The sequence below is a fragment of the Pristis pectinata genome, chromosome 37, assembly GCF_009764475.1.
Source record: "Pristis pectinata isolate sPriPec2 chromosome 37, sPriPec2.1.pri, whole genome shotgun sequence".
In the NCBI taxonomy this organism is placed as follows: Eukaryota; Metazoa; Chordata; class Chondrichthyes; order Rhinopristiformes; family Pristidae; genus Pristis; species Pristis pectinata.
The window spans coordinates 3995432-4009737 of NC_067440.1; positions in this window are offsets into that span (position 1 = coordinate 3995432).

Genomic DNA, 14306 nt, shown 5'->3' on the forward strand with positions numbered 1-14306 from the left:
TCCCACTCCACACACACCGCTCTGTTTGTGTCCAATGAAGCCCCCGTTTAGCTTGAGGAACAGCACGTCATCTTCTGACGGATACTTCACAGCCCTGGGGACTCGACACTGAGATTTTTATGTTTGTATCGAATTGGCGGGTTCTCTTGTAAAGTCTTCCACCTGTAACGTTAACTCAATTGTTTTCTCTCCAAAGATACTGGCTGATCCGGTGAGTATTTCCGGGATTCTGTTTCATTTGTTATTTCCACCATAAGATCGTTCCTTATCTCAGTTCTAACATTGTTGTCATATTCCTCCATCCTCTATTGTTCCCCCCGCTCTCTCTCTCGCGCTTTCTCTCCCTCTGTCTCTCGCTCTCTCTCTATCTATCTTTGTTTACACCTCCAGATAGATCAGCTGACAGTGAAAAGCCACCGTCCCGCTCCCAGCCGGTACAGTGGACAGTACCACCCGTGTCATTCACTCCCTCCTGATCTCCAGCCCACAGCAGACATTATTTCCCTTCTGCACCCCCAACCCCCCACAACCCCGTAGAGCTGAAAACACTCTTGTTTTCTCATTTCCTAATCCCGATGGAAGGGCGGTGACCTGAAACACTGAGTCTGTTTCTCACCACAGATGTTGTCTGGCCCGAAATGTGGGTGGATACAAAGACAGCGTGGGAGAGGATTCGGGTTTGGTTCTGACATATGCAAAAAAACAGAGAAGGAATTGTGATGATATCAGTGACAAATAACTGGGATACGTCCGTGTAGAGAAGGACAAAGTTAAATCGGAACAAACGTTCGAACTTGGGCTCAGTGCGGTTCAACTGAAAGTAGAAGTCGGCTGTAAACTCATTTAACTTCAAATGAGTTTCAGACCAATTGGATGCGTTCAAGAAGGACCGGTTGGGAGTAACCATAATCCCACCAAGTGAAAGGGTGAGACTGCCAAACCTGGAGCCCCCGTAGGCTGGATAAAGGTGAAAAGCACGATACTGCTGCAGGAACTCAGCAGGACAGGCAGCATCCGTGGAGAAAATAAGGCGATCAAATTTTCGCGTCAGGACCCCTTGTCAGGACTGCAGATAGGAAAAAGGGAAGCCCAATATATAGGAGGGAAAAGCAGAGAAGTGATAGGTGGACAAAATAGGGGAGTTAGGGTGGGAAGAAGGTGGCGATAGGTAGATGCAGGTAAGAGATGGTGATAGGTAGGTGCGGGGGAAGAAGGGAGAGCAGATCTACCAGGGGATAATTCAAAGGCAAGGAGAGAGAAAAAGGTAGAAAAAGGAAAGATTGGCTGGGAAAGGGAAGAAGAGAAGAAGCATGGTGGTGTGGGTGGTGTGGGGACGGCGGGGGGGGGGGGGGGGAATTACCTAAAGTGGGAGAATTCAATGTTCATGCTTTTCATCTAGATCCCAACATCTGTAGTCCTTTGTTTCTCTCGGCTGGATAAAGGGTCAGATATCTGCAGCTTAACATCGCAGGGAGCTTGGAATTACCGGGGCAAAAATAGAAAAGGTAAAGTAAGAAAACGAAGCGAGGGTTTTATTTTTTTTCTAAGTTTAAATAAAAATAACTCGCACACAGATAAAGAAACCACTAAGAAGTGGCTTTTATTCACTTATTATGTTTATAATAACTGGTTGAAGATAACACGGGAAAGAACAACACATTAGAGGCGAAATAGTTAACTTCTGTAGGAGGCATATGAAAACTTTATGTTTTCAGAAGGTGGTAGTTGAGGAAGGCAGCTATAACATTTTGAGTAGAATAAAACAAGGGACAGAGGCACTTAGTGTGTTAGAAGGTGGACAACTCACCGGGGCTGGATGGAATGCTGTAAATCTCATTCAGGTCCCTCCAGAACTGCAGACAGCACTCCAGCTGTGGCTTAACCTCTGTTTATAAAGCTGCACCAGAACACCCTCACCATTATTTTGTATGTCCTGGCCATGGATGTTGGTTTCCCACACACCTTCACCAACGTATAGAGCATGCAGCCATCTTCAGGTATCCTTGGACCTGTACACCGAGGTTGTCCTGTCCCTCGGGACACCCTCGGGACCAACTATTCATTGTGGATGTTCACTTATTATTGCATGTGAAATGCATCACCTCTCAATTACCTGGATTAATTCCAGCTGCCACCCTTCTGCCCATTTTTATCAACTGTTCAATATCCATTTGTATCTTGCTCAATTTCAACAACAGCGCCATGTTTTGCCGTGTTTGTTTGGTGTTAGAATATTAAGGAATGAGACGTGATCTCATTGAAAGATTCTCGGTGGGGATGACAGGGTGGATGTTGAGAGGATGTTTCCCCTTCTCGAGGTATCGAGAACTAGGGGGCGGAGTTTCAGAATAAGGGACTTCTACTTCAGACGGACCCGGGGAGTGATTTCTTCTCTCACAGGGCCGTGTACTTTATTTGACCACCTGCACCGCACTTTCTACGTGTCTGGAACAGTAGATATTCTGCCTTCTGTTCCTTTTTCACCACCTCGATGTACTTCTGTGCGGCACAATCTGTCTGGATGTCACACAGACAAAGTTTTCACTCTGTCTCGGTAGGTGACAATAATAAACCAGTCCTTGGGATTCTCTACCCCAGACAGCAGTGAGGGCAGAGACATGGAAGGCGGAGACTCACGGACATTTAAACCACGCGAGTTCGGAATACAGAACGACAGCAGAGATGCTGTTGAGGCCAAGATGGATCAACGATGATCATCCGGAATTGTGGAGACGCTAGAAGGGCCGATTGGCCGATTCCTACTCCTGGTTCTTATGCCCGGTACGATTTACCGCGGGCATTTCTTCACTGAATTTCCTAAAGCAATCTTTTTAAATGCACTTTAAAAATCAGCCCACTCATATAAAAACTGAGGGAGTTGTAATGTCACCTGACCAGCGAGGTGATCCCCTGTTCGGACACGGGACATCCTGAGGCACAGATATTCACCCTGAGATCATCGACTTCACGCCAGCAGGAGATTACCACACGATCCCTCAACCCGGCCCCTGAACTGTCTTTTATCGTGGGCAGTATCCGAGGATCGGAAATAGATCGCCTGAGGGTGGGGTAAGCGAAAATATGGTCAAACCAGCAGGAATCCGGATTAACACCAGACCGTGCCGAACTTGCACCCACCACCACCTACCCGAACCTGCACCAAGCACCACCGTTCCGAACCTCCACCCAACACCCCCGGCCGAAACTGCACCCACCACTCCCGTCCTGAACCTGCACCCACCACCCCTTCCCGAACTGCACAGAGCACCCCGGTCCCGAACCTGGACCCAGACCCCCGTCCAGAACATGCACCCACCACCCCCGTCCCGACCCTCCACCTAGCATCCCCGTCTCGAACTTGTATCCAGCACCCGCAACCCGAACCCTCACAACCCCCATCACGAACCTGCACCCAGCACCCCATCCCGAACGTGCACCCACAACCCCAGTCCAGAACCTGCACCCACCACCCCCGTCACGAACCTGCACCCAGCACCCCTGGCCGGAACTTACACCCACAACCCCCGGCCCGGCCCGAACCTGCACCCACCAACCCCGTCCCGAACCTGCACCAACCACCACCGTCCAGAACCTGTACCCACCACCGCCGTCCCGAACTGCACCCATCACTCCCGTCCCGAACCTGCACCCACCACCCCGTTCCGAACTGCTCAGACAACCCCGGTCCCGAACCTGCACTCAGACCCCCGTCTCGAATCTGCACCCAGCACCCGCCGCCTGAAACTGCACCCACCACTCCTGCCGAAGCAGCTTAGCCCCTCAGCGGAGTTCAGTGTCCACCTGAAGACAGGATGGGACAGTGTTTGATGAACCAATCAGAAGACAAGGGTGACGTCACCCATGCCTGTCCAGGGCCAATCCTTGGGCGATCTGCAGCCTCCGGCGCTGTGCCGGGTCCGGCGGCTCCCGGGCCTAGTGCCCGCAGCGCCTCTCAGTGCCTGGGCTGTACCCACATTGCTGGCCGAGGTGGCATCTGCTGCGTGTTCACCACCACCTCATCCCTCCCCACCCTGACAACACCCAGCGCCCCAACTCTAACGGGAAACAAGACAAGCACACTGGGTGCGCGATGCAACACGTTTTATTTCCATGCGGCCGGCAGCAGTCTAACAGGGGTTGGGGGTGTAGGGAGCCCGTTCGTTGGGTACTGGAAAACCCTACAGGGTCTTCATGTATCTATGGAATCGGTCCTCTCACGCAGCAGGAGTCGAAGATATCGCAGTCACCGGGTATATACGTCTCGTCATTGAGGCAGCCCTCCTTCCTGCAGATTCCCTCCACCGTGTGACAAACTGAAACGCAGACAGCGAGGGTTTGTGAGTTAGCCTTTTTGGGAAAACACAAAGAATAACAACAAGTCAACAACGCGAAAGCAGCGACCGTTCCTTCCGCTCGCTGTGAGAGTCAGGGTCATTTTTGAGTAATCCTCCATCTCAACAATTTTCCACATAATCCCCACGACCTTTCATCCAAATCGTGTGCAAAGGTTTCATCTTGAATATTCCCATGCATTGGAATGTCGCCAGGATGGGAATCTCCAGAGGCTGGCACTCCCCAGCTCAGTCCCAAGTCCCTCGCGTCCACACTGTGCCCGCCGGTCTGGAACGTCCAACAAAGCCAGCAGCCTTAGTGTTCACCCGGTCAGAATCCAGCGGGACCCAGCGGAGGATAGGTCTCCCGTCCTCGTCAAAGGAAACCCTCTCATCCCTGGATTCAGACGCCTATGTTCTGTGGGATGTCTTTCCTTCCTCAGGGAGAGGGAGTTGGAGCTGAGAGGGTGGGGAACACTCCGGACATTTCCTTTGCAATCACAGATCAGATCAGACTGGACCTACTGAGCTGTGCAGCACGGGATCCTGATGCCCGTTCTGTATCCCCGCCTGCATCACACCGTGTTCATGCAGTTCCCGGGACCTGTCTGCCATTTCCCAAAATCTCACCGCTGCCTAGGCAAAGACCCTGCCTCTGAACTCCCTCCACAATTTGCCAGTGACTCTCTTGTCTTTATGAGACCCCCCCCCCCGATTGCTTTCTCCCTCATCTCTTCCACGTCTACACACGGGGTCTTCCTCCTGTCCTGTCCCGTGTGTTGAGCCCACTCCGCCGTTCAATGAAGTCAGGGCTGTGGAGAGCACTGAGGGAGTGCTGCACTGTTGGTGTGAGCCACAGTGTTGGAGAATGCAACATTGTTAGAAGGTGCTGCACTGTTAGAGAATGCAACTTTGTTAGAAAGTGCTGCATTGTTAGAAAGTGCTACACTTTTAGAGTATGTTTCACTGTTGGAGGGAGCTGAACTGTTCGAGGGGGAGCACTATTTTTATCGTAGCGAAACTGTTAATAAGAGCTACATTGTTAAGAGTGCTGTATTGTTAAATTGTGTTTGCACTGTGGGAGAGTGCGCCACTGTTTGAGTGAGAGGACCTCCTGGAGGTTCATCCACAGAGGCAGGATGGGTACAGCTCAAAAATAAGAAGATTGCGATTACTCTAATCGGGTTATGCGATAGGCCTCCCATGGTCCCCAGGAGATATGTAGACAGACTATGGAAAGATGCAAAAGCAACAGGGTTGTGGTAGTGGATGAGAGTCACTCCCGCGATATTGACTGGGACTTCCTTCATGCAAAAGGCCGAGACGGGGACGAATTTCTTCAATGCATTCAAGAGGGTTTCTTGAAACAGTCCGTGGATCGCCAACTGCAGGAGAGACCAGAGTGGGCCTTGTTTTGGGAAATGTGCCTGGACAGGTGACTGGCATTTCATTGAGACAGCATTTTGGGAACAGTGATCACGACTCATGGGTTTTAAGGTAGTTATGAATGTTTTGAAGGAATCTCTGGGAATTATAAGAAAATAAGGAGAGTTTGTAATATTGTCAAGTAATTGTCATACAAATTAGAAAGGGATGGTGGGAAAATAGGCCAACAGTGGAGGTGGCTTAAAGGTCACAGAAGAAACCAGCTATTCCTGAGAGCAGGGAAGTGTTTAGAATACAGGGCCTCACTGGCTGGAGCAGAGATACACAAATGCAGGTTAGAATACAGCTGATGTGCAAGACGACTAATGGTGAGACAAGCTGAATCACGACAGAAGGACAAGACCATAACCCAGAGCACGCAACTGCAGGGAGAATGGGGGAAGCTGCTGTCTGGCAAAGGAAGGTAAAGTCCCATTTGCCAAGCAGTTGGAGGCAACCCCTGCAGAGCTAAAGCAAAGATCAAATGCTGCAAAGAGAAGTGGGTAACTGATGAAATTGTGAAATCTGCATTGTAACTATTGTAATGTGAGTACTATAAATTGCTGGAAGATATTTGGGTCAGTGGAGTATCGTGGAGCTCTCACTCAAAAAGTGCTCCGGGTAACACTGTAACCGGGCCTGAATAATCCGACTATTTCGAGAAGCTCACCGCTGCCGCACCAGAGACTTTCTTTGTGTGCTTCCCCAACCTGAGCCGTAATTAAGAAGGTGACTGGGCCCCAGGTCAAAGCCAGATTCAGGGTGCAGGTTCTCCAAAATTCCTCCAACAATGAGGATAAGACTGGACCTTGCGGGAAAAGTACCACATTGGGGGAGAGCAAATGACGACATTATTAGGCAGGAGCCGGGGGAATTAATTGGGTGCAGCTGTTATTGGACAAGTCCATCTCTGACCAACTGATCACAGCTCAGGACGGGCGTGTTCCAGTAAGGAGGAGGGACAAGGGTGCCAGGGTAATGGAACCTGGGTAACGACAGGGGAGCATGAACGGTGCTTGGCAAAGAGAACTCCAAGGCATTTTATACATACATTAAAAATACAGGCATAACTTGTGAGTGGGTAGGACCACTCAATGATAACGAAGAAATTTATTCTTGGAGTCAGAGGATGTGGGAGAGCTACTAAATGAGTACTTTTCATCAGCATTCACCAAGGAAAACGACGTGGAGGACAGTCAGAGCAATATAGGGCATGCCACAGTGTTAGGGCATTTTGAGATGAACACAGAGGTGGTGCTGGGTCTTTTGTACAGTATCACATTGGATAAATCCCAGGGCCTGATGGGATATATCCAGGTTATTGAGAGAGGCAAGTGAGGAGATTGTCGGGGCCTTGAGAAGACCTCTGTATCCTCAGTAGCAACAGGTGGGCCCCAGGGGACAGGAGAGTAGCCAACGTTGTTCCTTTGTTCAAGAAGGGAAATAGGGATAATCCGGAAATTATAGACCCGTGCGTCTCACGTCATTGGTAGGGAAGCTGATGGAGAAGATTCTTGGGAATAGGATTTACAGGCATTTAGGAAAACGTGGCCTGATTAAGGACAGTCATCATCGCTTTGTGTGGGTCAGGTAGTGTAGCGGTTAGTGTGACGCTACTACAGCGCCAGAGACCCAGGTTCATTGCCAGCCACTGTCTGTAAAGAGTTTGTATGTTCTCCCCGTGTCTGTGTGGGTTTCCTCCGGGTGCTCCAGTTTCCTCCCACATTCCAAAGACGTACGAGTTAGGAGGTTGTGGGCATGCTATGTTGACACCGGAAGCGTGGCGACACTTGCGGGCTGCCCCCAGAACACTCTACGCAGAAGATGCATTTCACTGTGTGTTTTAATGTATATGTGACTAATAAAGATATAACATCTCATGTCTTTGTATTTTGGATTCAGAATTGTCTTGCTTACAGAAGAAACGGAGTGGTGGTGGAGGGGTATTATTCTGGCTGCAGATCTGTGACCTGTGGTGTTCCACAGGGATCTATGCTGGGCATCTGTTGTTTTGTGAGATATCTATATCTATATATCTATATATGTATCTATATCTCAATGATTTGGATGCAAATGTGGATGGGTGAGTTCGTAACTTTGCAGGCAACACGAAGATTGATCGCAGTGTGGACTGTGTCGAGGGCTGCCAAAGCATACAGAAAAATGTAGATCAGTTACAGATGTGGGCAGAGAAATGGCAGATTGAGTTTCATCCAAGCAAGTTTGAGGTCAATGTCAAGTATTAGATGACATATATTTAAAGTAAGAGGGGGAAAGCTTAAAGGAGATGTGTGGCGCAAGACTTTTACACAGAGAGAAATGGTAGATTGAATTTAATCCAAACAAGTTTGAGGTCAATGTCAAATATTAGATGACATGTATTTAAAGTGGGCGGGGGGGGGGGGCGGGTAGTTTAAAGGAGATGTGCCGGGCAAGACTTTTTCACAGAGAGAAATGGCAGATTGAGTTTTATCCGAGCAAGTTTGAGGTGTTGCATTTTTGGAAGTCATATGTAAGGTCAAATTCTACAGTTAATGGCAGGAATTTTAACAGCATTGATGTACAGAGTTATTTTGGGGTGCAAGTCCATAGCTCCTGAAATTGGCAACGGAAGCAGATAGGGTGGCAAAGAAGGCCTATGGCATGCTTGTCTTCATCGGTCAGGTTGCTGAGTATAAGAGTAAGGAAATCACGTTGCAAATTTGTAAAACTTTTTTTAGGCCATGCTTGAAGTACTGTGTGAAATTCTGGTCGCCCTATTACAGGAAGGGTGTGCAGGCTTTGGAGAGGGTGCAGAACAGGTTCATCAAGATGCTGCCTGGATTATAGGGTATGAGGTACGAGAGGTTGGATAAACTTGGTTTGTTTTCCCTGGAGTGTCAGAGGCTGAGGGGAGACCTGATAGAAGTTTATAATATTATGTGTGGCATAGGTAGGCTAGACAGTTTGAATCTTTTACCCAGGGTGGAAACGTCAAGCATTGGAGGACAGGCATTGAAGGTGAGAGGGGGAAATTTGAAAGGAGATGTGCGCGTCAAGGTTTTTACACAGGAAGTGTTAGATGCCTCCACCAGGCTTCTGGGAGGAGAGACAAATGCAGATACAATAGTGGCATCTAAGACACTGTGATGTAGACACATGAATATACAGGCAATAGAGTGATGCAGATTGTGTGCTGGCAGATGAGATTTAGTTTAATTTGGCATCATTTTTCGACAGACATCGTGGGGCGAATCACCTTTTCCTGGTCTGTACTGTTCTGTGTTCTATGCACAATGTGAGAGGGAGCTCCATTGTGAGAGGGATCTCCACTGTTGGAGTGAGATCGACTGTTGAAGGGCACTCCACTGTTGGAGGGAGCCAAACTGTGAGAGGGATCTCCACTGAGAAGGTGTTCCACCGTGAGAGGGAGCCACAGTATGAGAAGGAGCTCCACTGTTAGAGGGAGCCCACTGTGAGAGGGATCTACACTGTTAGAGATAGCTCCAGTTAGAGCGAGCTGCACTGTTAGAGGGAGCTCCACTGTGAGAGGGAGCCCCATTGTGAGAGGGGTTCACTGTTAGAGCCCACTGTGAGTAGCAGCTCCACTGTAAGAGGGATCTCTACTGTGTGAGGGAGCTCCACTGTGAGAAGGATCTTCGCTGTGAGAAGGAGTCCACTCTTAGAGGCAGCCCACTGTGAGAGGCAGCTCCAGTTAGAGGGAGCTCTACTGTCAGAGGGAGCCCAACTGTGAGACGGAGTCCCACTGTGAGAAGGAGCCCCACTGTTGGAGGGAGCCCCACTGTGAATGGGAGCCACACTGTGACAGGAAGCCCCACTGTGAGAGCCAGCCCCACTGTGAGAAGGTGCTACACAGTTGGAAGGTGCTGCACTCTATGAGACTGCTACACTATTCGGGCTGCTGCACTGTCAGACAAGGCTACACTTTTAGACAGTGCCTCACCGTCAGGGGGTGCTGCACCCTTAGAGGGTGCAACGTGTTAGAGGGAGCTGTACTGTTAAGGAGTGCTACACTTTTGGAGAGTGCAGGACAGTTGGAGAATGCTACACTGTTAGTGGGAGCTTCACTGTTGGAGGGAGCTAAACTGTCGGAGGGAGCTGCACAGTCCGAGAATGCTGCACTGACAGTGGTGCTACAGTGTTAGAGAAAGCAGCGCTGTTAGAGAGTGCTGCACTGTAAGAGAGTACTGTTTTATGTGTGTAAGCTACACTATCTGGGCTGCGACGTTGTCAGAGGGAGCTATACATTTGGAGTGGTCGACACTTCTAAAGTGTGCAACACTGTTGATGGCACTGTAGATGCTCTAAGACATTATAAAAGAGCACTGTTACATGGAGCAGGGCAGTTAGAATGTGGTAAACTGTTCGAGGGTGTGACACTGTTAGAGAGTGCTACATTTTTGGAGAGAGCAGGACAATTAGCGACTGGTACACTGTTAGAAAGAGCTACACTGCAATGGGCTACAATGTTACAGGGAACCACACTGTGAGGGAGCTCGACATTGTTAAATAGTGCAGGACAGTTAGAGACTGGTACACTGTTAGGAGCTACACTCTCAGAAGGAGCTATACTGTTAAGACCATAAGGCCATAAGATATAGGAGCAGAATGGGACCATTTGGCCCATCGAGTCTGCTCTGCCATTCAATCTGAATCCCCACAGCATCTGGCAACCCTGTCTCGGAGGCCAATGTCAGAACATTCGTCAAGAGCGTGAACCCCTGCAAGGCGTCAGGCCCTGGTGTACCTGGCAGGGTACTGAAAATCTGTGCAGACCAACCAGCTGGAGTGTTCAAGGACATCATCAACCTCTCACTGCTGCAGTCAGAGGTTCCCACCTGCTTGAAAAAGGCAGCAATCCAGCAGATGTGAGTGCCATTAGCTCTCACACCAATGTGATGAAGTGCTTTGAGAGGTTGGTCATAGCTAGAATGACGTGCTACAATTTGCCTACTGTCACAACAGGTCCACAGCGGACGCAATCTCACTCGCTCTCCATTCTGCTTTGGAGCACCTAGCAAACAGCAAAACATATGTCAGGCTGCTGTTTACCGATTACAATTGGGCATTCAGTACCATCATCCCCTCAGTACTAATCAATAAGCTTAAAAACCTGGGCCTCTGTACCTCTCTCTGAAACTGGATCCTGAACATCCTTATCGGGAGACCACAGTCAGAATGAATCGTAGTATCATCTCCCACTGACAGTCCACACAGGCTCACCTCAAATATGCGTGTTTAGTTCCTTGCTCTACTCTCTCTACACTCGTGACTGTGTGGCTAGGCACAGTTTAAATGCCATCTATAAATTTGCCGATGGCACCACTGTTGTTGGCAGAATCTCAAATGGTGACAAGGAGGTGTACAGGAGTGAGGTAGATCGGCTGGTTGACTGGTGTTGCAACAACCTCACACTCAACGTCAGCAAGACCAAGGAAATGGTTGTGCACTTCAGGAAGGGGAAGTCAGGAGAACACACACCAGTCCTCATTGAGGGGTCAGTGGTGTAAAGGGTGAACAGCGTCAAGTCCAGGGCGTCAACATCGCAGGGGATCTATCTTGAGCCCAACATATTGATGCAATCATGAAGAAGGCATGCGAGTGGTTCTACTTCACTAGGAGTTTGAGGAGACTTGATACGTCACCAAAGACTCTTGCAAATTTCTATAGATGTACAGTGGAGAACATTCTGACTGGTTGCATCACTGCCTGGTACGGAGGCTCCGATGCACAGGATTGCAAGAGGCTGCAGAGGGTTGTGGACTCAGCCATCTCCGTCACGGCACAACCCTCCCCACCGTCGAGGACATCCTCAAGAAGGCAGCAATTATCACTAAGGACCATCACCATCCGGAACATGCCCTCTTCTCGTTACTACCATCGGGGATGAGGTACAGGAGCCTGAAGACCCACACTCACCGTTTCAGGAACTGCTTCTTCCCCTCCGCCATCAGATTTCTGAACGGTCCATGAACCCATGAACACTACCTCTTTATTCCTCTTTTGCACTATTTATTTAATTTTGTAAATTAGAGTAGTTTTTATGTCTTTATGCCTTGCACTGTACTGCTGCCGCAAAACAACAAATTCCAGGACATACGTCAGTGATAATGAACCTGATTCTGATTCTTGTTCAATCCTGGCTGATTTTTTTTCAATTTCATTCTCCCACCTTCTCCCCAACCCTTCATCCCCTTACCGATCAACAAACTGTCAATCTCTGCCTTTAATCCACCCAACGACATGGCCTCCACAGTCCTCCACCGCAAAGAATTCCACAGATTCACTGCCCTCTGGCTGAAGAAATTCATCCTCATCTCAGTTCTAAAGGGACGTCCCTTCATTCTGAGACTTTGCCCTCGGATCATGGGCACTCCCACTGATGGGAACATTCTCTCTACGTCCACTGTTGGAGGAAGCTGTTCTGTTCGGGAGGACTACAATCTCGAAGGATCTAAACATTTAGAGTGCTGCACATTTAGAGAGTGCAACACTGTTAGGGCAAGCTACATTGTTAGAGAGCGCTAAACTTTACGAGGGTTCTGCACTATTGGATGGTACAACACTGTTAGAAGATGCTACACTTTTGGAGAGTGCTGTACTGTTAGATGTACTGCACTGTCAGAGTTGCTACACATTTAGAGAATCCTACACGGTTCGGGGAAGCTATGCTGTTAGCCAAGGCTACACTGTTACAGGGTGAAGGTAAATTTAAAGTCGAGTTCATTGTCACCTGCACAAGTCGATGTGTGCACAGGTGTAATTAAAAACTTACTTGCAGCAGCATCACAGACTCATAGCATCAGATACACAACACAAGAAAAAATTACATTAAACATAGCATAAATATAAAAATATTAAACATAAATTACACAAAAGTATGCAAGAAGGTACACCATTAGATCTGTTACGCTGCACTGTAACATTGTTAAGAGGTAAGAGATATTTTTATTCGTCATATGTACATAGAAACACACAGTGATAAACATCTTTTTGCGTAGAGTGTTCTGGGGGCAGCCCGCAAGTGTCGCCACGCTTCCGGCGCCAACATAGCACGCCCATAACTTCCTAACTCGTACGTCTTTGGAATGTGGGAGGAAACCGGAGCACCCGGAGGAAACCCATGCAGACACGGGCAGAACGTATCAACTCCTTACAGACAGTGGCCGGTATTGTACCCGGATCGCTGACGCTGTAAAGATTACAAGATCACAAGGGAGCAGAAGTAGGCCATTCGGCCCATCGAGTCTGCTCCAAAGAAAAGGGGAAGAAGAAAAAAACATTACACTAACCACTACACTACCGTGCCTGCGGAACTACACAGTTAGAGAGTGCTCCACAATTAGAGGGAGCTGTTCAGTTCGAATGTTCTACATTGTTAGGGAGTGCTGCACGATTATAGAGTGCTCCAGTGTTAGTAAATCAACATTGTTAGAGAGGACTACACATTAGAGAGGGCTACACTGTTAGTGGGAACTACCCTGTTAGAGGGAGCTACACCGTTAGAGAGGACCACACTGTTAGAGGGAGCTACACTGTTAGAGAGGACTACACTGTTGGAGAGAGCTACACTGTTAGAGAGGGCCACACTGTTAGAGGGAGCTACACTGTTAGAGGGTGCTACACTGTTAGAGGGAGCTACACTGTTAGAGAGGACTACACTGTTAGAGGGAGCTACACTGCTCCAGTCTCTGGAATGTTAATCTTTCTCCTGAGATTTTGCCACATCGAGAGAGCTCTCGCAGTTTTGGTGCTGCTTTTAACAGAGGAGGCTGAGGGGATATTTAAGTGAATATATTTAGAAGGGCCAAACTGGTCAAAAATACCCATGATCTATTTCCTTTAACGGTGTGTTCAGTAACTCGGGAGCATGTGTTTCAGACAACCGGTAATGTACTGGCGGAGGGAGTAGGAGAATGTTGTCCGTCTGTAACTCAGTGCCTGAGGCGTCTGTGGAGGCAGAACCCCAGCACAGTTAAACAGCGCAGTGACTGGTAATTCAGTGTCCTACAGAGTGGAAACCAGAAGCTGGGAAGCCTGGTTATCTCTCTTCAGATGCCAGAAGCACACTAATCACACTCGCTTCCTTCAGTGCCGTTCTCTGTCGGAAGGGGCCAACAGATTAACCCTTGAAAGATCTACTGACGGTGCAGAAACCTACCTTTCACATTCTGTGCATCAGTGACAGAATGCAGCAGGAACAGGATTCCGACCATCAGGTGAACTAACACCATTTTCTTCAGTGCTGTTCCTTTCTCAGGGTGAGTCAGCTGGTGTGCAGGAACGCTTTATATGGCCCCACAGAACCTGCCTCAGTTAATAAATATGAAAGGGGTTGGCTCTGTCTTCGGAAATACATCAGCTGAAGTAAAATCCAACCAGCAGTGTCTCTCCCAGTGAACATCTTGTCAGTAAGTTCAGTGACCACTCAGTGCAGTGACTGAACTGGTTAAACCTTAAAGGGAAAAGTTATAGCAGAAAAAAATCATGGAACAATCTAATTCCCGAGTATGGAAAACCGGGACAGTAGTAACACAGAAGATCACTTTG